General features: G+C 36.3%; 1 long non-coding RNA gene across 1 annotated transcript in view; it reads right to left on the minus strand.

Annotated features, from left to right (window-relative positions):
- Positions 1-15,596: 15,596 nt before the first annotated feature.
- LOC105712861 (uncharacterized) overlaps positions 15,597-25,895 on the minus strand; it is a 726,004-nt gene continuing 715,705 nt past the window's right edge. Inside the window, exons 21-22 of the long non-coding RNA XR_010341408.1 lie at positions 22,716-22,814; positions 15,597-21,776 (exon numbers count right to left, since the gene is read on the minus strand). This is a non-coding gene — a long non-coding RNA (uncharacterized LOC105712861). The remainder of the gene's footprint in view (positions 21,777-22,715; positions 22,815-25,895) is intronic.

The raw sequence follows: 25,895 nt of genomic DNA on the forward strand, positions 1-25,895 counted from the left end.
CAACCCAAATGTCCATCGATGATAGACTGGACAGGAAAAATGTGGCACATATACACCATGGAATATTATGCAGCCATAAAAAACAATGAGTTCGCGTCCTTTGTAGGGACATGAATGAACCTGGAAACCATCATTCTCAGCAAACTGACACAAGAACACAAAATCAAACATCACATGTTCTCACTCATAGACGGGTATTGAACAATGGGAACACATGGACACAGGGAGGGGAGCACTATACATTGGGGTCTGTTGGGGGGAGTTGGGGGGACAGCAGGGGGGTGGGGAGTAGGGGAGGGATAGCATGGGGAGAAATGCCAGATATAGGTGAAGGGGAGGAAGGCAGCAAATCACACTGCCATGTGTGTACCTATGCAACAACCTTGCATGTTTTTCACATGTACCCCAAAACCTAAAATGCAATAAAAGAAAGAAAGAAAGAAAGAAAGAAACTGACATAAAGGTTTCTAGTCTCAGTGTCTAGTAAGATTATTTTAAAAAATATTTTCAAATCTTACTGAGTTCTTTACATATATAAAAATCACATCAACCATTAGGGAACATTATAATTACTAATATTTATCTCGTTGATGATGAATCTAATTAGTTTTAACAATTTTCCCAAAAACATAGCTGGTAAATTTGGGGAATTACCTTTCAACCCTATATGCAAAGATGAGATGAGTCCATTCCCTGGCAGATGATGTAAGTGAGATATGAAACCCAGGACGGGGAGAAAGTTGTAGAAATAAGAGGTACAGGATCAGTAATTTACATACAGAATTTAAGTTACCCATGAAACATTGATATGCAGCTCTCTGGCTTATAACCTAGAAACTGAGTACAGAAAATTGAGAGAGACTAGGATGAATATTTGTGAATCTTCTGCTTAGAAATATGAAAGTTGTATCTCCGAGAATTGTTTAAACAGCTCAGGAAAATAGTATGCTCACAAAGACAGCTCAAGAGAAAATTTGTATAGATGCCTTCAATTAAGGAACTAATAAACAACAGGATAAAATTAAAGAAAGTGAAGAATAATTGCAGAAGTAGGAGAGGAAGCAAGAGAGTGTAATGTCATAGAAGGTGAGAATTTCACAGAAGGGCCATAAGCGTAACAGTGGCAAATGCTACAGGAAGTCAAGTACAATCAAAACTCAGGTGGGGTTGCTGAGTTTAACAATTAGTGAGTCACTGATGAGATTTGTGAGTGCTGTTTTTATGAAGTGGTGGAGACAGAAATTGGGTTGTAGTAATTAACAATTCAATAGAAGATGAAGAATTGGTAAAGGTAAATGAAGACTGCTCTTTAAAAAATAAAAAGAGAAATAATAAGTGAAATATGATTTTTGTAATAATTATAATACAGATGTAGATTTAAAAATCTTAAAAATTCCCATTCACTACCCACTAAATCCCACTCACTTCCCCATGAATACTGGATAATAATAGATTGTGAAACTTTCAGAGTATTTCAATATATTCTATGCCTATATATAAATGCACACCCACATATATGTGTATACACATTTAAATGTATGCATACATACTCTGGCAAAGAGTTAACATTGACCAAATATTTAGTGGTATTTAAGGAAAGGGTAGATATAGAGGAGTGTTACATTACTCCCATATAGGGAGTCATATAATAAGGTTTGACCAAGAAATGAAATCAAGGCACTTCTAAACTAATACAGTTAAGGACCACTTCTCTACCTTTCCTATCTTCTGCAACCTGGATTCTAGCTCAAGAAATAGAATTTGTGGCCGGGCACAGTGGCTCATGCCTGTAATCCCAGCACTTTGGGAGGCCGAGGCAGGTGGATAACAAGATCAGGAGTTTGACACCAGCCCAGCCAACATAGTGAAACCCCATATTTACTAAAAATACAAAAAAATTAGCCAGGCATGGTGGCGGGCACCTGTAATCCCAGCCACTTGGGAGGCCAAGGCAGGAGAATCGCTTGAACCCAGGAGACGGAGGTTGCAGTGAGCGGAGATCACACCACTGCACTCCAGCCCGGGTGACAGTGCAAGATTCCATCTCAAAAAAAAAAAAAAGAAATTGAATTTATGAACATATATCACATTTTCTTTATCTATTCATCTATTGATGGACATTCGGATTGATTGTGTATCTTGACTATTGTGAATAATGCTGCAATAAACATGGGAGTACAGATATCTCTTTGACATATTGATTTCATTTCCTTTGGGAATATACCCAGTAGTGAGATTGATGGACTATGTGTCAATATTATTTGTCATTAAAAAAATTTAAAGCAGTTATATATATACACACACACACACATACATACATATATATAAAATATACAAATTATGTATATATATATATAATTTTATATATATGTATATAAAATTTAAGGCAAGAGAAAAGGACCAAGAGCAGCTGGGCTACTGAGGTCTCTGGATGGCTTCAGAATTGAAATGTAATGAATTTTCATTTACATGATTTATTGTTGGGCTTTAATTTCTGATTTTCTCTGATGTGTATGTTTGAATCTAGTAGGAAGTAGTAACTGTCAGGCCAGAGGGATCTATAGGCATAGACCACCCAGAAACTTTAAGTTGCGTTGGACAGGGTTCACGGTGGGTCACCACCCATGGTTGGATGGTGGATATAGGTAATATAAGAACTTTAGAGATTGCTGAATGTGGGCAAATTCTCAAAAATTTGTTATGGACAAGTACTTAAGTCTGATGTTTATTTTCTCTTCTTTTTGTCTGTGCATTTTATGTTTTGCTGTTTGTATATAGAAAAAGTCCATTTAGATACTAATTTTAATTAACATCTTGGGAAACATGAGGGGCACTTTGTTATTTTTGGAGATGGAGTCTTGCTCTGTCGCCCAGGCTAGAGTGTAGTGGCAGGATCTTATCTCATTGCAAACTTTGCCTCCCAGATTCAAGTGATTCTCCTGTCTCAGCCTCCTGAGTAGCTGGGATTACAGGTGCCCGCCACCACACCCAGCTGGCTGATTTTTGTATTTTTAGTAGAGATGGGGTGTCACTATGTTGGTCAGGCTGGTCTCGAACTCCTGACCTCGTTATCCTCCCGCCTTGGCCTCCTAAAGTGCTGGGATCACAGGTGTGAGCCACTTCACCTGGCCCTGGCCGAGGAGCACTGTTTTTGTTTGTTTGTTTTTAAAGAAAAAGTATGTTCTCCATATGAGAGACAGCACAAATGGAATGCATCCAGTGAATATTGCATCAGTGAGCAGTGGGTATGCTGGGTTCTCTGAACCTATACCGATATTTTGCCTCTGCCTGCCTGCCTGCCTGTCTCCCTCCCTCCCTCCTTCCCTCCCTCCCTCCCTTCCTTCCTCTCTCTCTCTCTCTCTCTTTCTTTTCTTTTCTTTTTGACAAGGTCTCAAGATCTCACTCTGTCACCCAGGCTGAAGTGCAGTGGCATGATCACAGCTCACTGCAACCTCAACCTCCTGAGCCCAAGTGATCCTCTCACCTCATCTCCTGAGGAGCTGGGACTATAAGCACCCACCACCATGCCTTACTAATTATTGTATTTTTATTTTTGTAGAGACAAGGTCTCACTATGTTGCCCAGGCTGCCCTCAAACTCCTGTACTCCTCCCATCTTGGCCTCCAAAAGTGCTGGGATTACAGGTGTGAGCCACCATACCCAGACACAGACATTTTGAAACCAAAACTCTAAACAAACAAACAAAATGTAAGGGAGTTTCAGTTCTGTGCTCTTTCTTTTCCATTGTGGTTGTTACATTTTTTTCCCCATAAAACATTTTGATACCTAGTAGCCAGCATTTTTGCACTGGAAGGGACCAGATTATTCAGACCAGAGAGGAGAGAGGTTCTCAGGTTCTAGACTTAAACCAATTAAATTAGGCCATCTTGAAAGGTAACCAATGCTATTCTTGGCCTTAGGGCTACATAAGTAGTCAGTGTGTAGGGATACAGGTAGCTAGACTGTTTTCTGAACCATTTAGTAGGATTAATAATAGCAATTGCTAGCATTTATTGAATTCCATGAAACATCCCATCAAAATTATTTATATTGTTTCATATTCAAAATAATGTGCTAAATTAAGAACTTTTGTTGACATTTTGTAGTTAAGGAAACTGTAGCTTAAAGAATTCAAGCAACTCATCCAATGCCATGGAGACAAAATGCAGCAAAACTAAGATTTGAATTGCAGTTCGGGACTATCTGGCTCCAAGCCCGATTTTTTCCTTTTTAAATACTGCACCATCAAAGCAGACCTATCAAGCTTGTCTTTCTGAGAAGAAGAATATAATGGAATCCACATGGACAAAAGCATGATTTTCCCCCTTTTTCTCTAATATAGCTGAAGCCCAGAGATACATATGCTCGTAGGACCTGTGCATATTCGGTTTTCTTTTTCATTCAGCTACCTCCTCTCTCCTTTAGCATCTCATACCCTCCATGAGAGCAGCTTAATGGGCTACCATGCCACCATCAAGAAATGAGATCTTGTAAAGAATTGTGGGAGGTACACAAGCTGTTCTGTTTTCTCTGTAGGAAGGAATGCACTGAGCCCTGTGAAGATTAAAAGGATAAATGAAAGATTGATAAAAGAATCCCAGGAGGTGGGGAGAGAAGACTTGTAAATAAGCAGGAACACACATGTGGTCCCAGAATGCAATTAAACATGAACAGCTCCATTGGAACTGACATGTGGACCAAGATTCTAAATACTAGAATGCCTGGTTCATATTATCTTTCTGGATATAAATTATAGCACCTAATAAGTATCTTGATTAAATGACTCCAAATTAACATTCTGACTATTTAAACAATTTGAAGTACTCATTCCGTGTAGTTAACAGTTTATTGCACTATCCTCTTTATGTCAGCCAACCAAATTCTCAAAAAAAAAAATAAACAAAAATGTAAAACCACCCAATGTGCTAATGAATTACCATATTACCTAATACATTATGTCTGTAAAGTTTTCAAGTTGTCTAATTAAATTATTACACTAAGAAGTTTAACATATACTCTACACAACTAATACGATTCATGTAGGATGCTAGGTAGGAAACATTGACTCTTTCTAAGTCCTTTACAATGAGCTAAAACTTCAGAAACAATTAGATGTGGTTGACATTTGCATTTTAAGGACTTTTTAAGGGCTAGAGACATTAAGTCTCACAGGTATGTCAGAATGACAGCCTTACCCCAACTTAAACCATCTTGCCCATCTGCAATAAAATCTCCATCATCCCAGGCCTAGAAAATGTGCTGAGCTCATAGACTAAACATTCAACAGTTGTATGCACTCAGCAGCTTTATGACTTCTTTTGGTGCCTTTGTGGAATCTTCCTGGAATCAATTTATCTTCATGCTTCAAAGAATCCTAATTCAAAAGTGCTCCAAATGTTTGGGCCCATTTTAAAATTATTTTTCTTCTGGAAGTTTAAACGTAAACTCAAACGAATGCTTTCTTGATAATTTTATACAGTTTTTCACTAACTGTTAAAGTTCACCTTATGTTCAAATGATTGCTTTCAGGCCTAAATGCATTTTTACTTCTTTGATTCTATTATTTGAAAAACTAGTCTCTTAATAACACTTACTTTCCAGCTCTTCTTTCATGTTCTATGATAGGAATGGTCAAGCCAAATCAGCTGTAGAATGAATAACGTTTTTCATTGGTTCCTAAAATTGAGATTTGTTTTTTACTTTGTTCTAAAGAGAAAAGAAATAAAAAGTATACTAAGTGGAGAATTTAGGGGTAGTAGAACTAGGTTCAGTCATGGTGGTGACTTTTTAGCACTAGAACTGTTATTCTGGCTTACATTTTCAGATGTATCCAGCAAGTCACTCTTTGTCCTTTGCAGCATTTTGCCTCTCCAGAATCTTTCTCTCTACTGATATTGACAAACTCACTGCTGTCTCTGGACTGTAAGAATGTCTCCCGTGATTTTTTTTCCACCGTAACTGGGTGCATTTTGTCTTCCTTTCTTGTTTTTCAGAAGGCATTCTCTATTACAGTTTCTAAGAGAGCTTAGCTTCCCTATGATCAGTAGAATCATTCATCTAATCGATCCAGCCTGGAAATCTTATTTAAGATTTTAAATTATTTAGGGTGAATTAGTTTGCCTCCATCACATCAGTATTTTGAAATTCCCCAAAGCCACATTTACATAGACTAAGGGATAACTGTATTCCTCTTCTTTTGCTTCACCCTTCCTCATTTCCCCTCCTCATGAAATGTTTATTTTCAAGAAGTAAATACTAACCATGAAGTGCCTCGTCTCGCAGGATGACTTGACGTTGTTTATCTCCGGACTAAAGTATTTTCTAAAAATTGTGTTATGAGAATTATATTATAGCTAGATAAAAAGACCAGTGTTTTTTTAGATAAAAATTGAGGATTGTGAAGGAATGGTTTTTTTTCTTGGACAAAGCTATCTGAAGCATGTGCAGGGGATGTCAGAGCACAGAAGGTGCTAGCAAAATACCAGTAGAGACTCTAGAAGAGGATGTGCCTGTTTGTTTCTTAGAGACTGAAAGAGAGTGGCAGGCTGTCTCCAAACACAAGGTGAACAAAATATTCACCCTATTCTATTCCTTTTTCCCAACACCACTACAGCCTTCGTTGGTATCTGGGGCACTGAATAGAGTCGGGGAAGTCAGTATAGGTTAGTGAGAGAGATGAAGGACAGGGAGGAGAAAGATTTCTTTATGTAACTTTTAAAATTTAAATATAAAAGCACACAATATTTTTATGCATTTATGACACCCAGAATTAATTATCATTAACAGTGAGAGGTGCATATATATGCATATAGAGAGATAGATACTATATATGGGCATATATATGCACAGAGTTTAAAAAGAATTATATAAATGTATATTTCCATTATTAGCAAACAAAATTATTTGCATATATTGCATACTTAAATTATTTTAAACTTACATGTAGTAATGCATTAATGTTTGTTAATTTATATATTAATATTTATAATTAATTAATATTTATGAGAACATGATTTCTAATATATCCATCATATAAATACCCTGAACATCTCTAATACTCTTTTGTTAAAAGTAAGGTTTGATTATTTCCAATATTATAAAATCTCAATGAGCATTACTTTTTACAACATTATTGTGAACTTAATACCAAATTTCATGGGACAAATCTCTAGAAACAGAATCAGTAATGTCAGTTTTGTAACTGCCTAAAGTTTGTATAATAATTAATTTCCCACAAGCATTTTAGAGTTTTCTTACCCTTCATTTCTAACAATATCTCAATAAATATAATCTGGTCTTATTTGAGATTTGTAAGTCTAAACATTTCAATTTGCAATCATTTGATTTCTAGTAAAATTAAGCATTCGTATTTGTGCCATTTGTATTTATTTTCAATTATCTCTAGCAATATTTTCTTGTGATATATAAGAACCTTTTACATAGTAAGGTTATTCACTTTTTCTAACCATGTCGGTTGCAAATCCTTTTCAGTTTTTATCTTTTTAAATTTTAGGCTTAGTATATATCTCTACAAAATGTTTTACATCTCTATTATTAAATATAGCAATATTTTATTTTAATGATTTAATCTTTAATGTTTTAAAAGGCTTCCAACATAGATTATTTAGAACCCTTATATATATATAGGAATGAGATAAATTATTGTCTAGAGATCACTACTATATTTTCCAAGAAAAACTGCATTCTGTCTTCTATGCTCATTTTAGTTTACTAATAATAATGCTTATGAAAACCCAGTAGTACTTTTATCTACCAAAAGACAACATTCTGGTTGAGGAAGAAACATTATGATTCATGTGTTTATATATGAGTTTAGGTTTGCGAACATGACATGTGACACCACTTCAGTGAATCTTTCAGGGAAATATTTGTTCTAAGAAGCCTGGTTAGTTACAGCAGGAAGGTCTGGAGAGAGGCCAGCTGCATGGCTATCCTAGAGACAGCTTGGTGTCTCTCCACAGCTCCCCGAACACTTTTCACCTTCGACTGATGCTGTGTGTGTGGTGACTGAGCCAGTATCCTACAGAAGGGCTGGAGAAGTCAACAACATATTTAGGGATCCAGCTGCTTTTGCAAGCAGCTGATGTTAAAAATTCCCAGGGCAGGGAGGAGGAAAGGAGCTCCCTGGAGAGCTTAGTCCCACCTGGGAAAGGTGCTGCCATCATGACAGAGGCGATGCTCTGTGTTGCAGCTCTAACACTCTCCCTTCATCTTGGTCCCCTTGCTTCCCCTCCCTGCCTGCTTCTCTTCTTCACCCCTCCTCTACTTCCCCTGCTTTTCTTTAATGTCAAAACCAGACCAACTGTTTAGAGATTTATGAGGAATTTTGTTTCCAATTCATAATACGAGGTGAGACATTACTTCAGGACCTGCTGTCTCCCAATACAGTAAAGTGATCAGATTTTCACAGGAGAGAAAGAGGAGAATATGAGTTCAAAAAAATCCAGCTCTCGCTTTGTCACTTTTTCTTAACTCTGCCACCCAGTTACAACTCCTCTACATTCTCAGCCTTGACAAATCCACCAGCTATTCGGCACCAAGAGATTTAAATAGTGTCAGAAGCTCTTTCCCTCTGTGTGCCATTCAACCTCGGGTGTTCCTATCTGAAAAACAAACTCTAATAAAGCAAATAGTCACCTTAAGTTTCTTTCAGCTTCTGAAATATATGATCCCACACCATCGACATTAAAATGTCAAGGAAAAGGTATACAGTCTTTTACACAAGAATTGTCTCCTCCATCTTAGAACAATGCTGCCTTCATAGAGTCATATGGATAAACTAAATACTCCACACTTGAGCAGATGAATGCCTGATGAATTTGGATCTAAGTCTCTTCAGAATCAAATTAGCAGTGACAATAGCATGAGTCTCTATCCAACTCCCTGCATGTTGGGTAGGATTTGACTGCAACCCATCAGAATCAACAGGGCATTTTTTTACTTGGTTCTCAGGGTCAAGCCACTGCTCCAGACAATATGGCAACAGAGGGTGTGTGGCATTTGGACACCACATACTTTAATAGGAGGAACATTTGATTCTCACATCCAGTTTACATTAAGGCTCAAAACAACAACCATTGACTTTTTTTTTTTTTTTTTTTTTTGAGACGCACTGTTGCCCAGGCTGGAGTGCTGCCATCTCTGCTCACTGCAGCCTCAGCCTCCTGGGTTCAAGTGATTCTCCTGCTTCAGCCTCCTGAGTAGCTAGGACTACAGGTGCACGCCACCACTCCCATCTATTTTGTGAATTGTTAGTAGAGACAGGGTTTCACCATGTTGGCCAGGATGGTCTTGATCTCCTGACCTCGTGATCTGCCCACCTCGGCCACTCAAAGTGCTGAGATTACAGGTATGAGCCACCATGCCTGGCCCAACCATTGCTACTTTGATGTTATTATTCTTTTCTCTTTATCAAGTAAGATGTATCATTCATCCTGTCTCTGAGCCTGACCCTATCACTGATAGCTGCATCTCCCAACTGTAGGATGCAGCTCAGAAAAGGAGCTTATTTTGGGGGGAGTAAGAATAAAGGAGAAAGTGACAATAAAAGAGCAATGAAAAGGTAGGAGTCGGGGCTACAGTGAGTATAAGCGGTGAGGGTCAGGGGTGAGGTCCATCTCAGGGATGTGGCTGAAGTCATGGGTACAGTGGGGGTCTGGGAAAAAGGATCCCAGAATACCTACGGTACCAGATGAGCCACATCACAATGTCCTGCTCTGTCATGAGTCATCGTAACTTTCATGATTTTGAATTTTTGATACCGGTAATGGCATCACTAATCTTGTGTCAGTTCTGTAGATCTGTACAGTTCCTTTTACTCTCTGTAGTAAATTACATATTTCCACATGTCCACTGAAATCCTATAAAGGACAGAGAATATAAAATGTCCACCATGTCTTAGTTTCCTTTGGAGTTTTAAATTTTGCATCTGAGCTGAGCACAAATGACAGGCTAAATCCTACCGTCTCTGCATTCCTCTGCTGACCCCTTTCCTCAGAATTCAATTAAACTTTTCCCAAATTTGATTATTACAAAAACCTAATTTATGTGATCATTTGCACTGTGTAGCGCTGTCTTTCTAAGGACCTGTAATTCCTTTGTAAATGCCCTTCCCCCACAGGGAGTTGATGAAATGTTATGTAAATTTACTCGGATTTATCACAGAATGTGACTGTCAGAGCATATAATCTTCAACTTCTATAGTGCTGAAGGGAAATACATCATTCTAAAATTACCAATGGCGTTTGACTAAAGAGTAAAACTTCTATTGCCTAGCAGACTATTTAAACTGTTGTCTTAAAAATTATTACAGTCTAATAAACTGAATGTCAACTTTCAGACCATAGTATAATTTATTTTTTTAACAGAAAATACAGAAACCAGAGAAAAAGTAGAGATGAGACAGACTGGAATACAACATTAAAACATTTTCCTATATTAGTGGTTTTGACATTCTTTTTCCATTCCTAACTTGCAACAAGCTTCTTAAAGTTCTCCTGTTGAGTCAACGTACAGTTGTTTAATATGATGAATTGACCAAAAGCACCATATTAAGGAACACGACTAGACTGTTTGCCAACCAAAATAAATGAAAGAATAAGAAACAACAACAACAAAATAGTAGCTTTCGTGTTTGTATTTTGAATTGTCTTCAGTGTAATATTAAAATGCTATTTAGATAAAAGCACGTACTTTACATAAACTCTTAACCGATCTTACACAAAAGGAAACAAAGTTACGGCACTTGATTTTTTGGCAAAGAGATAATCTTTGCTTAGTAAACAGCAAACACATTTGTGTAGACACAACTGCATTTGTGTTTACAAAGTGCTTTCATTCTTCACAAATAAGATATTTTTAGTCTAATTAATTACTTTTTTTTTCTTTAGATGAAATCTCCTCTATCACCCAGACCGGAGCGCCAAGGCGCAATTTCAGCTCACTGCAACCTCCGCCTCCCGGGCTCAAGTGATTCTCCTGCTTCAGCCTTCCGAGTAGCTCGGATTACAGGCAAGCGCCACCATACCCACGAATTTTTGTATTTTTATTAGAGATAGGATTTCACCATGTTGCCCAGGCTGGTCTTGAACCCCTGACCTCAGGTGGTCCACCCACCTTGACTTCCCAAAGTGCTGGGATAACAGGTGTGAGCCACCGAGGCTGGCTATCAATTAGTGACTTCTCTATTCTCACCAATCTAGGGGGTGATATAAGATAATCTTAATGAACTAACCCAGGAAGTAAACCTTTTAATATTTCTCAATTTGCACGAATTAAAAGAGACTAAAATGATCTCAAATATAATCTGAATCATTTTTAATGTTTATTAGTAAGAGTCAACCCACTGAGGAAGATGGATTAATAGTATATAATTAATACTTTTTATAATAATAATGGCTACTGCTTTAACTATATCTATATAAGGATTCATGCCATGTCACAATATTTCTTGATGTAATTCTGCAATATTTCACCCTGTTCCCTGATTCATAGCCTATAGAAGTGATGGAACATTTGTGATGTAATATTTCAGTTCTCCAGCTAAGGGGAGGTGGTGAATTTAAATGTTTATGTTTTCAGTTCTTCTAGTCACAGGGCACTCAATAAAGAACTATTCTTACAATGGTAAGTAAAGAAGCATATCTTGCCTTGGGAAATAACTATTGGAGAAATAATAATAAACCTGCTGTCTCTTTTTATCGCCAATTAATTGCAAAACAGATGCCGTGTGGTACATTTGCATTTCCTACAGTACTGGCAATGAAAAGTGTTTATGAAAGATTTCCCTTTTATAGATACAAAGGCTAATAGAATGTGTGCATTTGAGCCAAGTTTTTTTTTAAAAAAAGCAGTTCACATAAGGACTACTGCATTATCCAGGGGGACTGGAAAATGGTGATTGTAAGGGAAACTGAAACTTAAGTTTCAAATTTTGTTCAAACATTAAAAAATTGTGTGTGTGTGTGTGTGTGTGTTTAAATTACCTATGTAATATAGCCAAGACTGGTCAAATAGTAAAAGTGAAATTAAAAGTGAGCCTTCTTTTATTCTAAGACACCTAATTTTTCACTACTTCTATGTCATTTAAACATTATTTCTTCAGTTTATCAAACGTAAGCCATTTGAGCTTTATTGCTTCTTCTTATCTCCCCCCCTTTTTTTTTTTGAGATGAAGTCTCACTCTGTCACCTAGGCTGGTGTGCAATGGCCTGATCTCGGCTCACTGCAACCTCCGCCTCCCGGGTTCAAGAGAATCGCCTGCCTCAGCCTCCCAAGTAGCTGGGACTGCAGGTCTGTGCCACCACGGCTGTCTAATTTTTCTATTTTTAGTAGAGTTGGGGTTTTGCTATTTTGGCCTGGCTGGTCTCAAACTCTTGACCTCATGATCCTCCCACTTCAGCCTCCCAAAGTACTGGGATTGCAGGCGTGAGCCAGCACGCCTGGCCCTTATCTCCCTTTATATAGCGTTAACTGAAATATGTATTTACAACCATGAGTGTATTCTTGGATATAGGACATCCCAGTTCCCAGTCACCCATTGTCATAATCTAATAACCATCTAAATTTTTCTTACCACATATTTTATTCTGGATTATCCCAAGTGGTCCTCAGTTAATGCTCACTCAAAACATACAAGTTTATCTTAATCTTGACTTAAGACAATGATAATTAAAGGATAAACCTAAAATAAAATGTACAATATAGAATGTATTCTAAACCCCAAAGCAGAGCACCTTAGACTAACTTGATGCTTAGATGGGCTGGAGATGTCTGGTAACAACACAAGGATTGGAGCCAGCAAGATCGATCCTTAAAGCCTAGGTGCACAGCATTTATAGGTGTAACCTTACATATGGTATTTGTGTCGAAGCCAGAGAGTAACTTAGGAATTTATAATATGTGGTCATAGCATGGTCATGATAACTAAAAGAAAGGAGGAATGAAAAGTATGTGGTTTAATCCTTGACAGACAGCAAACACTCCATGAATAGAAACCCTACAAATTATCATGACTTAAAATTTTCCATTACTTTATTGTTATAGAATTTGTTTCTCTAATTGTTTTGGTTATTTTACCATTTAACTGCAAAAGGTGTTGAGTCTATATGTCTTTCAAGCACTGTCAATATGCTGAATAAATAAAACCATATGTTTTGTAAATAATTTTTTCAAGTGCATGTGGATGCAATTGTAATTAACAAAACAACAAATTATGTGTGTATTTATTTTTCTTTCTTTTTTTCTTTTCTTTTTCCTTTTTTTTTGAGACCAGAGTCTTACTCTGTGGCCCAGGATGGAGTGCAGTGCCGGGATCTCGGTTCACTGCTACCTCTGCCTCCCAGGTTCAAGTAATTCTCCTATCACAGCCTCTTGAGTAGGTGGGATTACAGGTGCACGCCACCACACCCGGCCAATTTTCTTTGTATTTTTAGTAGAGATAAGGTTTCACCGTGTTGGCTGGGCTGGTCTCGAACTCCTGGCCTCGTGATCTGCTGGCCTCAGCCTCCCAAAGTGTTAGGATTACAGGCCTGGGCCACCGTGCCTGGCCACAATTAATTTAATCATGTTAATTGGGCTTATGATAGTTGGACTTTAAATATCCATTGCTTGAGAAAACATGTAATCTTAAAATGCTACAGTGTAGCCCATGATAGTTCTATCATTAAAAAGAAAAAAAAAGAAATCTTCAAAAGTACAAGTCTAGAAATAACTGCTTTTAAAAAAAACCATTGAGTGTACCACACCAAAGAGTGAGCCCTAATGTACACTATGGACTATGGGTAAAAATGATGTATCGAAGAAGCTTCATAAATTGTAGCAAACGTACCCTTCTGGAGGAGGCCATTGATAATGGAAGCTAGGCATGTGTGGGAGTAGAGGGGAAATAAATTTTTGTACCTTCCTCTCAATTTTGCTGTGAACCTGAAACTACTCTGAATAATGGTCTTTTTTTTTTTTGTAATAGGAAGCAGAATTTTTTTACTTTATATTTTGTATACCTTTCAAAGTTTATGATTTAATAGGAAGCAGAGTTTTTTACTTTATATCTTGTATACCTTTCAAACTTTGTGATTTCACACATAATATATTATGGTGTGAAATGTGTGATAGCTATTCATAAGTTGAAGTTTGATAATGTTAATTTTTATTAGCATGAAATTATACTCAACACACAAAAATAAAAAATTGGATGTTTTGTTTAAATATAACTTAAGGCTTTTGCTTAATCTAGTAAGGATTTGGCTCACAGATGTCAATTTTGTGCTGCAGATGTCATTTTTTCTTTCTTCTGCATCCATGGCAGGCATTAGTAATCAAGCGTACCGTTCTTTTTCATTGGGTTTAGTCTTTGACTTACTATCCTTTTCAAGAGAAGGCTTCAAGAAGCCACTAACAGGTAGGTGTAGCCGACACAAAAGATAAAACCTATTTTCTCATCACAGAATGTCTTTCCAATACCTTATTAATATATATCTCAGCAATAATTCAATAAAAAGTTTAAATCTATTTTTAACTATTTAATAACACATACCAAAGATATTTAACTATTTTCAAAATATTGCTGTTTCTGAAATATTAAGAAGGTATTAAACATAATCTAAAAACCATAATATATGCATAATACTTTTTAAAGGAATAATTAATTAACAAAATGAAAATATAAATTCATATATAAGTATAGATACAAAATCCCTTACAGAGGTTATTTATTATTATATTATCATATAAAACTTCCTGTAGATCTGTAATTTTTAATAATAAAAACTAACTGCAAAACCTTTCTGAGTTAAATAAAATATAGATATCAGATTGTTATAAGATAAACATACAAATCATTTTCTGTAGATCATAAATAACCATTTAGAAAATTGATAAAAATTCAATAACAGCCCCAAATTGGACTAGACCTATATGAACAAAACTATAAAACTTCAATGCAATATCAAAGAAGATTTGAAGATTTAGAGAAACAGGTCATATTCCCAAACACAAAAGTGAATATTATAAAAATTCTAATTGTTTCTAAGATAATACATAGAATCCATAAAATTTCAAGTGAATTTTAAGGATTTTGACGGTGGACAGTAAGGAAGGAGCAGAGATGACATAGTGAACTATTAATCCATTCAGTCTGCTCTGGCAAAATAGTATAAATGGGGTGGTTTGTAAACAAGCGCCTTTTGATTTCTCACACTTCTAGAGTCTGGAAAGTCCAAGATCAAGATGCTGGCATATTTGATGTCTGTCCAGGGCCTACCTCCTGGTTCATAGATCCCACCTTTTCTCATGTCCTAACATGATAGAAAGGCAACTGAGCTCCCTTGGGCCTCTTATATAAGGCCACAAATCCCATTCATGAGGCCCTCAGACCGAATCACCTCCCAGCTCCCAAAGGCCATACCTCCTAATCCCATCGTCTTTGGGACCAGGTTTTGAATATATGAATTTTGGGAAGACACAAACATTCATATGATAGCAGTAGCTATTCTCAAGTTATTTATATAATATTTTTATTACATAAAAAGTTGGGCTATTGTTATAAAATTGAAAAAGAAGAATAAAGGGTGGGCCTTCTTATCAAGTGTTTTTAAACTGCAATAATTAAAATAGTCTTACTATTGCATAAATAGATTAGCAGTTCCATGAAATTGATTGAATAGCCCAGGAAACAAATACACAGATATTCATACACAATAGTCATATAAAAATATATAGTCAGGATACATTATTACATACTAAGTATCTGTTATATATACATTTCATGTATAAAGCAGTATTCATAGGCATAATGCATATAGGTGTGCAGATAAGTATAATTAAGTTTTATATACGGATATTATAAGTATATATAAACATAATATATTAATAAATATATAAAGCATTTTACATAAACAGTTAATAAACTTGGTAAATATGTAATAGAATAATACTGAACATTGGTGAAAAATGGGCTAAACATGCTATAGAAAATTAGGTTATAAGGAAATAAAAACTTTATTTAGAATCCTATCCAACATTAAAGAAAATTCTAGTACCATGCAAATAAACCATAAAAATCTCACATATAATTATATATTTATTTTATCTAGAGGAAGAAGTATTTGATAAATATAAAAGGAGAATAAATTATATAAACCAAAAGGATAAATTTAAACTTTTAAAAATTGCATTTAAAATTTCATAAACTTTAAAACATATAAATAATAAATATTTATGTCTTTAATACATAAAGAATTTGTTGTTAAGACACCAGCAGAAAAAATAGTCTCCCCAAAAATACTAATGTAGACTGTTCACAAAGGCAGATATACAAATAACTCATGCCTGTAAATGATACATTTTCAACTTATTATCAAGGAAATGCCAGTTTAAAAGTCAGATACTAGTTTTTCCAAATTAGCAGATTTCAAAAATAGTCATTAATACTAATAAGTGGACACTGACATTGACATTTTCATATGATACACGTTAAAATATGAGTTAGTGCTGACTTCTAGGAAACAAATTGCCATGTAAAAAGTCTTAAATATTTTTAATAATATTTATGAGGTGATATACCTTTGAGCAAATAATGCTGATTTAAGGGGAAAAAATCTTAATACATATGCACAGTATTTATGTATAAGCATTTTTTACCATAACTTTATGTAGAAATTTGCAACAGCAACAGAAACAAAAAACATTTCATTTCTGGTAATATTAAATAAGTTATAGAAACAAATATATATTTGAAGGCCTTTTAATGTTGTGAAGTACTGCTTATAATATAATGTTGAGCCAGGGAAGAAATATATAAAGTTATAAATATTTTACAAATGTAAAGTAGAATGTCATTTCTACGTATTTGGTAAAGAAAAGGACTAGAGGGAAATTTATACAACTGAAGAGTAACCATTTCTCTGAAGTGGGATATCAGTAATTATTTGTATGTTCTTATGTGTTTCTGTTTTCTAAACTTTCCTCAGTAAAGATGTATTATACTTTTAATAAGAAGTATTAAAACAAATATGGAAAATTTCAGACAAATATTCATTCATCAAACGAGATAAGCTTCCTCATTTGAGGATCCAACAGTTCTAATGAGGACAGCAACCTAACATGGTAGGGAAGATGAAATAGCAGCCATGGGATTGCATTCCTTTGAGGGGTCTGAGTGGGTAATGGTGCCTAGAAAAAGAGAACACACACTTCGTAGAGGAGGCAAGACTGGAACTGAGTTCCATTATGCAGGCAGTGAGAAAAGGGAGTTCTAGGGAGAGAGAATACTCATCACAGAAACCCAGGGACACAGGCAGAGAAGTTAATCTTGGATTGAAGGCAGAAATGGGACTCAAGCAGATAAGTTAATCTTGGGTTGAAGGCAGAAATGTTTTCCACTGAGAAAATGTACTGAGAAAAGAAATATGGAGTAAGCTTGCAGAAGCTTTTATGTACCAGAATAGAAAGATAAGAGACTGGCCATAGATAGCTCTAGTTTCTCTCTTTTAAGAAGAGTTACCTGGTGGATTCTACAAAAGGTTACTAGTAAGACTTGAAAAAAATACTAAAAGGTTGGCAAGCTCATTCTGAGTAAAGGGAAAAGAGCCTTACAGGGTACAAGTCAAAGGGATGCAGAGAGCAGCTCTGGATACTGGGTATTCAAGGATTGCACTCATCTGAGAAGCTGGCACAGCACGCTCTGATGAATCCTGACTACTTCTCTACTTTTGTGATTCTAAGGCAACCACATGATCTTTCATCACACCTGGAAGGGAAGCAGTCTCTCTATATATTTATTGAGCTGCCACTAAATGGCCACATTGTATCAGATGCCATAATCTTTCTCCTTAATTGTCACTTTTGTTACAAATATTCAGGAACATCACCTGGCCTGAAGCCCTGTTTAGAAAACATGTCTAGAAGTACCCCATACAGTATACCGTTCATATTTATAATGGCAGCACTAAAGGGAAAATATAAATAATGATTCGGAAGCCAGCCACTTATTCTCAGGCAAAGAAAGTACTTTTGTGTTATTTTCGACTTGATATAACTTTGTTATTCTGCGTCAAAAGTCTATTTGAAAGGATATCCAGAATTAATTAGGTATCATGAGAAGCAGGGAGGCAGTCCCACACAACTTAGCCATTAATTACACAATGTTGTACTGTAAACTGATTATTTCAAGTATACTAATACTGCCCTTCCAATGGCAGACTGTTAATTTCATACCTACAATGTATTTAATTTTTCTTTCCTATCTCTCAAAGCACTTGAAACAGAGCTAATTCTCTGGAAATCCTTGTATTTTGTTTTCACATCTTTAAACCCAGACTAAGTGGAGAGAGAAAGGGAATTAGTCACTATATTAAATAATCTTTGTTGTTCCTCTTTTGCATTCAGGTGAAAAATCATGCATTTCAGTCTGCTTGGAGAAGAGTAGAGGCCCTTTTCACAGTGCAATATACTAAGAATCATGAAGATGAAGTTATCTTCTTAAGCTATTGGTGCTGATCTAATAGAGTAGAGTAAAGGCTTCAAGGAATTGTGAGAGTATTAATTTCAGAGCTTGGAGAGAGAAAAGAGAGAAGGAAGAAGGAAGGGAGGAAAGGAGGGAGGGAGGGAGGAAGGGAGGAAAGGAGGCAGGGAGGAAGGAAAGGAGGAAAGGAGGGAGGGAGGAAGGGAGGAAAGGAGGGAAGGAGAGAGGAAGGAAGGAAGGAAACAAGGAAACACACCATACATAAAGCAGTAGAGTGGACAGGCAAGGAAGGAAGGAAGGCAAGGAAGGGAAGGAAGGATACACACCACGCATAAAGCAGGTAGAGTGGACAGGCTAGGAAGGAAGGAAGGAGGGAAGGAAGGGAAGGAAGGATACACATCATGCATAAAGCAGTACAGTGGATAGGCTAGGGGAGGCAGTTCTTGATGGTCAGAGACTTGGAGCTATTTCTCGTTTTGTCACTTACTCTGTGTGCAACTTGTTTTCTCAATTTGCAGCTAGGCAGGGGATTCTGTGGCATAATCTCTTAATACTTGGCAAAACCATAAGTTGCCAGAATCATGAAATTTTAGAAATATATGGAATTTGGGATATCATCTAGTCCAAACATTATATTTTCAAATGAAAGACTTCAAGCCCAGAAGGAAGAGTATCTTATACAAGGTCTAGTTTGTATCAAGAAATTGTTGTCTGGGGATAACCAAATAGCAGAGACTTCCCTGGAGGGACAGATGAGGAAGGGGATCAAAGAGAGGAAGATGGTATTTGAAACAAGATTAAGAGGAAAAAACAACTAAAAGGAATCACAAAGGATGATACAAGCACTAGATAAAAGCAACTCAAAGGCTCAGGCACTGGCATCAGTGATATTACCTCCAAAAGAAAAAAAAGTTAAAGGAAGTACATTTCATCTATTTCTCTAACCTAGGCAGTAAGTTGTGCATTTGCTCTATTGTTTTAAGCATTTCACAGAGAAATTAAAGTAAAAATCAATATTTTAAAAAACTTGCATTTCCTAGAAACTCCATATACATTTTCGGTGCTGTTGAAATGACTGCAGGGATAACCTACTGTTGGGTCCATGATGAAATTTCCAGTTCCAAACAAATTTTACTCATTTTATATTTTCCCAACATATTTATGCACTATAAATTTTGTCCTACCGTTTTCTTTTTCTTTATTGCATTTCAACAAAAAGATGATAAACAACAAAAACACATTGTTCATGTCAAGGGGACACAGGAGCCAATTGAAAGACCTCTCAATGGCCAAAAATGGACCAAGTTGAGCAACAAAATCAATGAAGTAGTATTGGATGATAAGCTGAGTATAAATAAATATTCATGAGTCCACAAGGATATAAAGAAACCATTGAATAAACAAATGAGGATGAACAGACAAATTCCCACGCAGAAGAATTTCTAATTATTTGTGTAGATACTCTTGCCCTCAAGGAGGTGGAGAATAATATCTCACACTCTTAAAGTGTGTGCTATAATAATGATATCCTTCCAAAGAGGATAGGGTGAAGAAGGAAGGAGAAAAAAGTAACATTAAGGTAGAGAAACCTGACAAACACTACCTCAGCCAAATGATCAAGATTAATATCAATAGAGATCACTCATATTGATCATATATACCCTTGGTGAGTTAGAATGAGAATGACTTTATTTAATTATAATTTTATTTTTGAGACGTTTTTATTTTATTTGAGAAATTTAAATAAATTTGAGAAATTTTAATTTTAATTTTTTCACTTCCATCAGCCAGATTGGAGTACAATGGTGCAATCTTGGCTCACTGCAATCTTTGCCTCCCAGGCTCAAGTAATTCTCCTGCCTTAGTCTCCCAAGTAGCCGGGACTACAGGTGTGTGCCTCCACGCCTGGCTAATTTTTATATTTTTTATAGATGGGGGGTCTCAACATGTTTGCCAGGCTGGTCTCAAACTCCTGGCCTCAACTGATCTGCCTGCCTCTGCCTCCCAAAGTTCTGGGATTACAAGGGTGAACCTCCATGCCCAGCTGAGAATGGCCTTTTAATTCTGTGATTTTTTTCCCAAAAATCTATAATCACAGCCTAATTATGAAAAAACAAATTCAACTGAGAGAAAACCTACAAGATTCCTGTCAAAGTCATCAAAAGAAAGGAAAGTCTGAGACACTGTCCATGCAGGAGGAACCTAAGAAGCCATGATGATTAAATGTGATGTGTTATCCTGTGCAGGGTCAGAGAAAGAACAGTAGTCAAATCTTAAAAAGTCTGAATAAAATATGGACTGTAGTGAACAATAATACATAATTATTAGTTTATTAGTTGTGACAAATACACCATGCTAATAAAACTGCTGATAACAAGGGAAACTGGGTATGAGGTATATGGGAAATCTCTGCACTGCCTTTGCAACTTTTCTGTAAACCTAAATAGATTCTAAAATGTTAGGTTTATTTTTAAAAAGGAAAAGGTCTGTATTTAGTTGTAAAATAATGTTAACATCATCTAAATAATTCAACTTGCTTCTTACCAAATCTCTCCTCCCTCACCCCTACTGGGAGTTTCATTAGTATTTTGCATGAATGCCTACCTCGGTTCACATAAAGAGAGAATCAATGCCATTTTTTATCTTTTGACTTGAGAATGGGTTTTCTGACATTTCAACCAAAAAACAGATGTTCAAAAACAAACCAGAATGACCAAATGTTATTGTACTTTCTGAACCTCAGACAACAGAGACTGGAGTATGACCTGAATCTGTAAGTTTAATGCCTTGGAGATGAGTTATCCTCCAGAGGACTATAAATGTATGTGACTGCAGAGTGAACAGAATTTTTTTGAAAGCCGGTATAGCTACAAATCCAAAATAGACCATAAGATTTCAAGTATGAATGTAGCTTGACTACAGTCTCCAAGGTACAGAAGAAGAGAAAGACACTAAAAACCGTGCGATAACAAGACACATTGAGATTACATCCTTGGCTAATAACTTTTCCTTTTGCCTAATACTTTCTCTCCTGATATTTGAAAGATATAGGGAATAAAATTTAATTGAAAATGGGAATTCCTAATGTAATTTAAATTCTCAATACATAAATGAGTATATCAGAAAAATGTTACTAATCTTTAATGTTGCTAAGATGAGAAAAAGGTAAACCCCAGTTGTATTATATACAAGTCTTTGGTATCCCTGGAGAGTTACAACAATACCAAGATCAAAACCAAGATGGCAGAGAAGGGCTCTTCCTTGGGTCCTTTTGGGGCAGCTTCCAGTGGACAGTCTAAGACAGAGATCGTAAGTCAGTTCCTTTGTCATTTAGATAATAGAATATTGTATTTTTTTGAAAAAGGTAATTAGTGCAGTTTATGGATATATTTTAAGGTTTCTCTTTTTTAGTAGAGATGAGATTCCCGTGTTCCTCAAACAAATTAATTAAATATGGAAATTTTCATGATAAAATGTGAAAATAAAAGCCTATTTTGCTAATTCTAGTCTAAAATTGTTTCTTATACCTTTATCTAGAAAACTGACATTATAAAAAGGAATTCTGAATTATCTAGATAATTTGGCATGTAACCTTTTAGAGACAGAAAGTATGCATCATAGAAATACTATTTAAACTTCAGTTACTGGGAGTCCTAGCAGTGCAAGTCACGCCCTTCCTCTGGAAGCAGGTGGCAACATGACAGCTCCCTAGGGAGAAGGGCATTTGAGGAATATAATGATGTTTACACATGTGCTTGAGTCTTAGCCACTGATTCCTTGGCAATAGCATCTGATGATAGTCATCATGCTCCATCATTTAAAAACAGAGCACTTTAACACTCTCCCACTCTCTTCATCTGCCTGATTCCCACTTTAACTTTCAGGTGTATACTTAACATCACTTGCTCCGAGAGGCCCTTTTTGAACCTCTAAACTATAGCAGCTTCTCTCTTACACACACACACTCATACACAGTACAGTATTTTCTTTTGAAATTTAAAAATCACATGTTCAGTGTTTGTCCAACTCTTTAAAACCATAAATTGCAATAAATCTGCTGCTTGTCATGATGATGTAACTGATCCAGACTGCCCTCTTGCCATTAAAAAAAAAAATCCCATAAAATTTGAGAAATTATGAGGCAACTGTTTCTGTACATTAAAAAAAAAATCTGCATAAGATTGTGACCTTCAAGAAAGGGAATACACACGAGTTTAGTGTCATGTTTGCTTACCTTGGTGAATATATTCTAAACCAGTGCACGCAGAGGTGGATCTCAGGCAGCGCCAGGTGGTCTTGCTGAGCTGAAGGCTGAGACTGAAATACGGTGTTGCTGGAGGGAATGGAAATGGTAGAGCTAAGGAGAAAGGCACTAAGGAAAAGTCTGCCTGAGAGTTTCCAGTAGGTTCTGGACTGAAGGCTGAGCTGTGCCTTCATAGAAAGAGAACCCACAAAGCCAAGGAGAAGGTGGCAGTGCTTGCTGCAGGACTGAGAGCTTTGCGGCGGTAGATGATTTCACATAGAAATGCAAGATGAGGGATGTCTGGTCCAACCAGTGTGTTCGTGGACTGGAAGACTCAATACTGTTAACAGTTAAGATAACAGTTCTCACCAAATGGATGTATAAATGAAATCCCAGTATTGGATGTATTGAATGAAATCCCAAATATGAAATCCCAATTGAATGAAATACCAAATGGATGTATTGAATGAAATCCCAGTCACAACCAAAGCAGCTGCTTTTACTGAAATGGGCAAGTCAATTTTAAAAATTAGTATGGAAACAAAAAAGACCTACAAAAAGTTGAAACAATCTTGAAAAATAAAGGGGAAATGGAGGTTGTATACCACTTGATTTCATGGCTTGCCATAAGTTACAACAGTGGTATTGGCACGTAGATAGACAAATAGATCGATGAAAGAAAAGAGAGTCCAGAAATAAATTCACAAATATCAAGTCAATTGATTTTCAGTAAGGATTCAAGGCAATTTAATGGAGAAAGTTTTTTTTTGTTGTTGTTTTCACCTACAAATGGCACTGGATCAACTAGATAAATGAATGGAAAAGTATGATCATTGATCTCTACCTCACATCACACCCAAAATTTATTTGAAGTGTATCATAGACCTACATATAAAAGCTAATACTCTAAAGATTTTTGAAAATATATTTATTATAGTAAAAAAATTTATGGGAAAATGCAAAAATCACTGTAAAAAATAGAAGTCATAAGGTAGACTTCACCAAAATTAAATGACTTTCCTACTCAAAAACATAGTATTAAGAAAATATAAAAGATAAGCCCCGAACTGAGAGAAATATTTGAAATACACATATCTAACAGAACATTTATGTTCAGAATATATTTTTAGAAACTCTTTAAACAGTTATAACACAACAACTCAAGTTTAAAAATTGTATGACTTGAACAGAAGCTTTACAAAAAAAGATGTAGAAATGTCTAATGAGCACACGAAAAGGGAAGCTTGACTAACACCACCAAATGTTGACAATGATAGGGAACAATTGGAAGGATCAAACATTTCTGATTACATCTGCAATTCCAGCACTTTGAGTGGTCTAGGTGGGCAGATCACTTGAGCCCAGGTGTTCAAACCATCCTGAACAACATGGCGAGACACTGTCTCTACAAAAAGTGCAAAAGTCAGCTAAGTGTGGTGTGGTGTTGCATGCCTGTAGTCTCAGCTACTAGGGAGGCTCAGGTGGAAGGACTGCTTCAGCCAAGAAGGTTGAGGCTGTGGTGAGCTGAGATCATACTACTGTACTCCAGCCTGGATGAAAGAGTGAGACCCTGTCTCAAATCAAACAAACAAAAAATACATTTCTGGTTAAAGTGTAAAATGTTACAATCATGTTGGAAAACTGTCTGGCAATTTCCTTTAAAGTTAAACATGCTCTTACCATACAATTCACCTATTCCCTTCTAGGTATATACCCAAGGGAAATAGAAACGTATATTCATAAAAAGTCCATTATTGAATATTTATAGCAGCTTTATTAATTATAGCCAAAACAGGAAATAACACAAAATTTCAAAAACAGATACTATAAACAGTAACATGTTTATACAACGGAATACCACCCGAGTAATAAAAAAGAATGAACTACTGGAACATGATGAAGAAAAAATGAATCTTGAGAATGTTACATGATATGAAAGCAGAAGATGCTAGACACAAAATAAGATGAATTATAGGAATCCACCCCCTCCATGAATTTCTGAGACAGGCCAAAGAATCTGTGTTGATTAGAAATGAGGAGAGAGTTTGCCCGTGAGGGTTGGAAATCCACTGGAAGGAGCACGGGGAACTGAGGTGATGCCTAAAGTCTCCATCTTCAGTGGGTTGCTGTTTCCTGAAGAAAAGCTGTTCCTCTGTTCACAACACTTCTGACACCAAATGTGAAAGTGTGGAAGTCGGTTTAGTTTTGTTTGTTTTCCAAACCAACCAACCAACTGGGTGTCCAATAATTCATTTAATTTCTGACACTAATTCTACCTAGAGTTAGAGCAAACCCACAGATTAAGAACTCAGTCCCACAAGGTTGCCTCCTATTTCTGGTGCTGATTGCAAGTAGTAGACTCCAGGGCGCCCACATTTCTGTCCAACTTGTCTACACATCAGTGGTCCCACAACCCCCTCCTCAGTTTCAATAATTTACTGTAATTTTGCACAAAACTCAAAGAAACATTTTACTTACATTTGCTGGTTTATTATAAAGGATATAAATAAATAGGCGGAGGAAGAGGTACATTGGGTATGTTCTGGAAGGGTCTGAGTACAGGAGAGTCTGTCCCCATGGAGCTGAAATGCGCCACTCTGCTGTCATGTGAACACATTCACAAACCCAGAAATTCTCTGAACTCTAAATTGTATGGATTTTTCTAATGAAAGCTTCATCATGTAGGCATGATCCATTATTAAATCAATCTCCAGCCCCTCTTCCTTCCCTGGAGGATGCAGGTGAGGCTGAAAACTCCATATGTCACAGTGACACAGGTGAATACATTTGTCAATATTCATGCAATTGTCCATTTAATTTCTGAGCATCGTACTATGTATATTTTGCCTTAATTGAAAACAAAAACAAAAAGCTATGGTTTTTTCGTAGTCAGAGATATTGTCTACTTTACCTTTTTACTGAAATTTCAAGGATGATTACAGTGCTTGGTATATATTAAAGACACATTAAACACATATTGAATAAAGTGTTTTGTTAAAATAGGAAGGCAAGGCCTAATTCTTATCAATGCACTGGATCCTGCGAGAAATCTGACGATTCCACCTTTTTAGGGTATGTTTAGATGACTCCCTGCTTCCCGGTACTTTTGGTCCCCAAGTTCCTCATAGCTCTTGCCATTCCATTGAGCATCATGAGAATCAAATTCAAAGG

Source organism: Aotus nancymaae, unplaced genomic scaffold, assembly GCF_030222135.1.
Source record: "Aotus nancymaae isolate 86718 unplaced genomic scaffold, 86718_ANA_hifiasm-v0.15.2.pri h1tg000008l, whole genome shotgun sequence".
NCBI lineage: Eukaryota > Metazoa > Chordata > Mammalia > Primates > Aotidae > Aotus > Aotus nancymaae.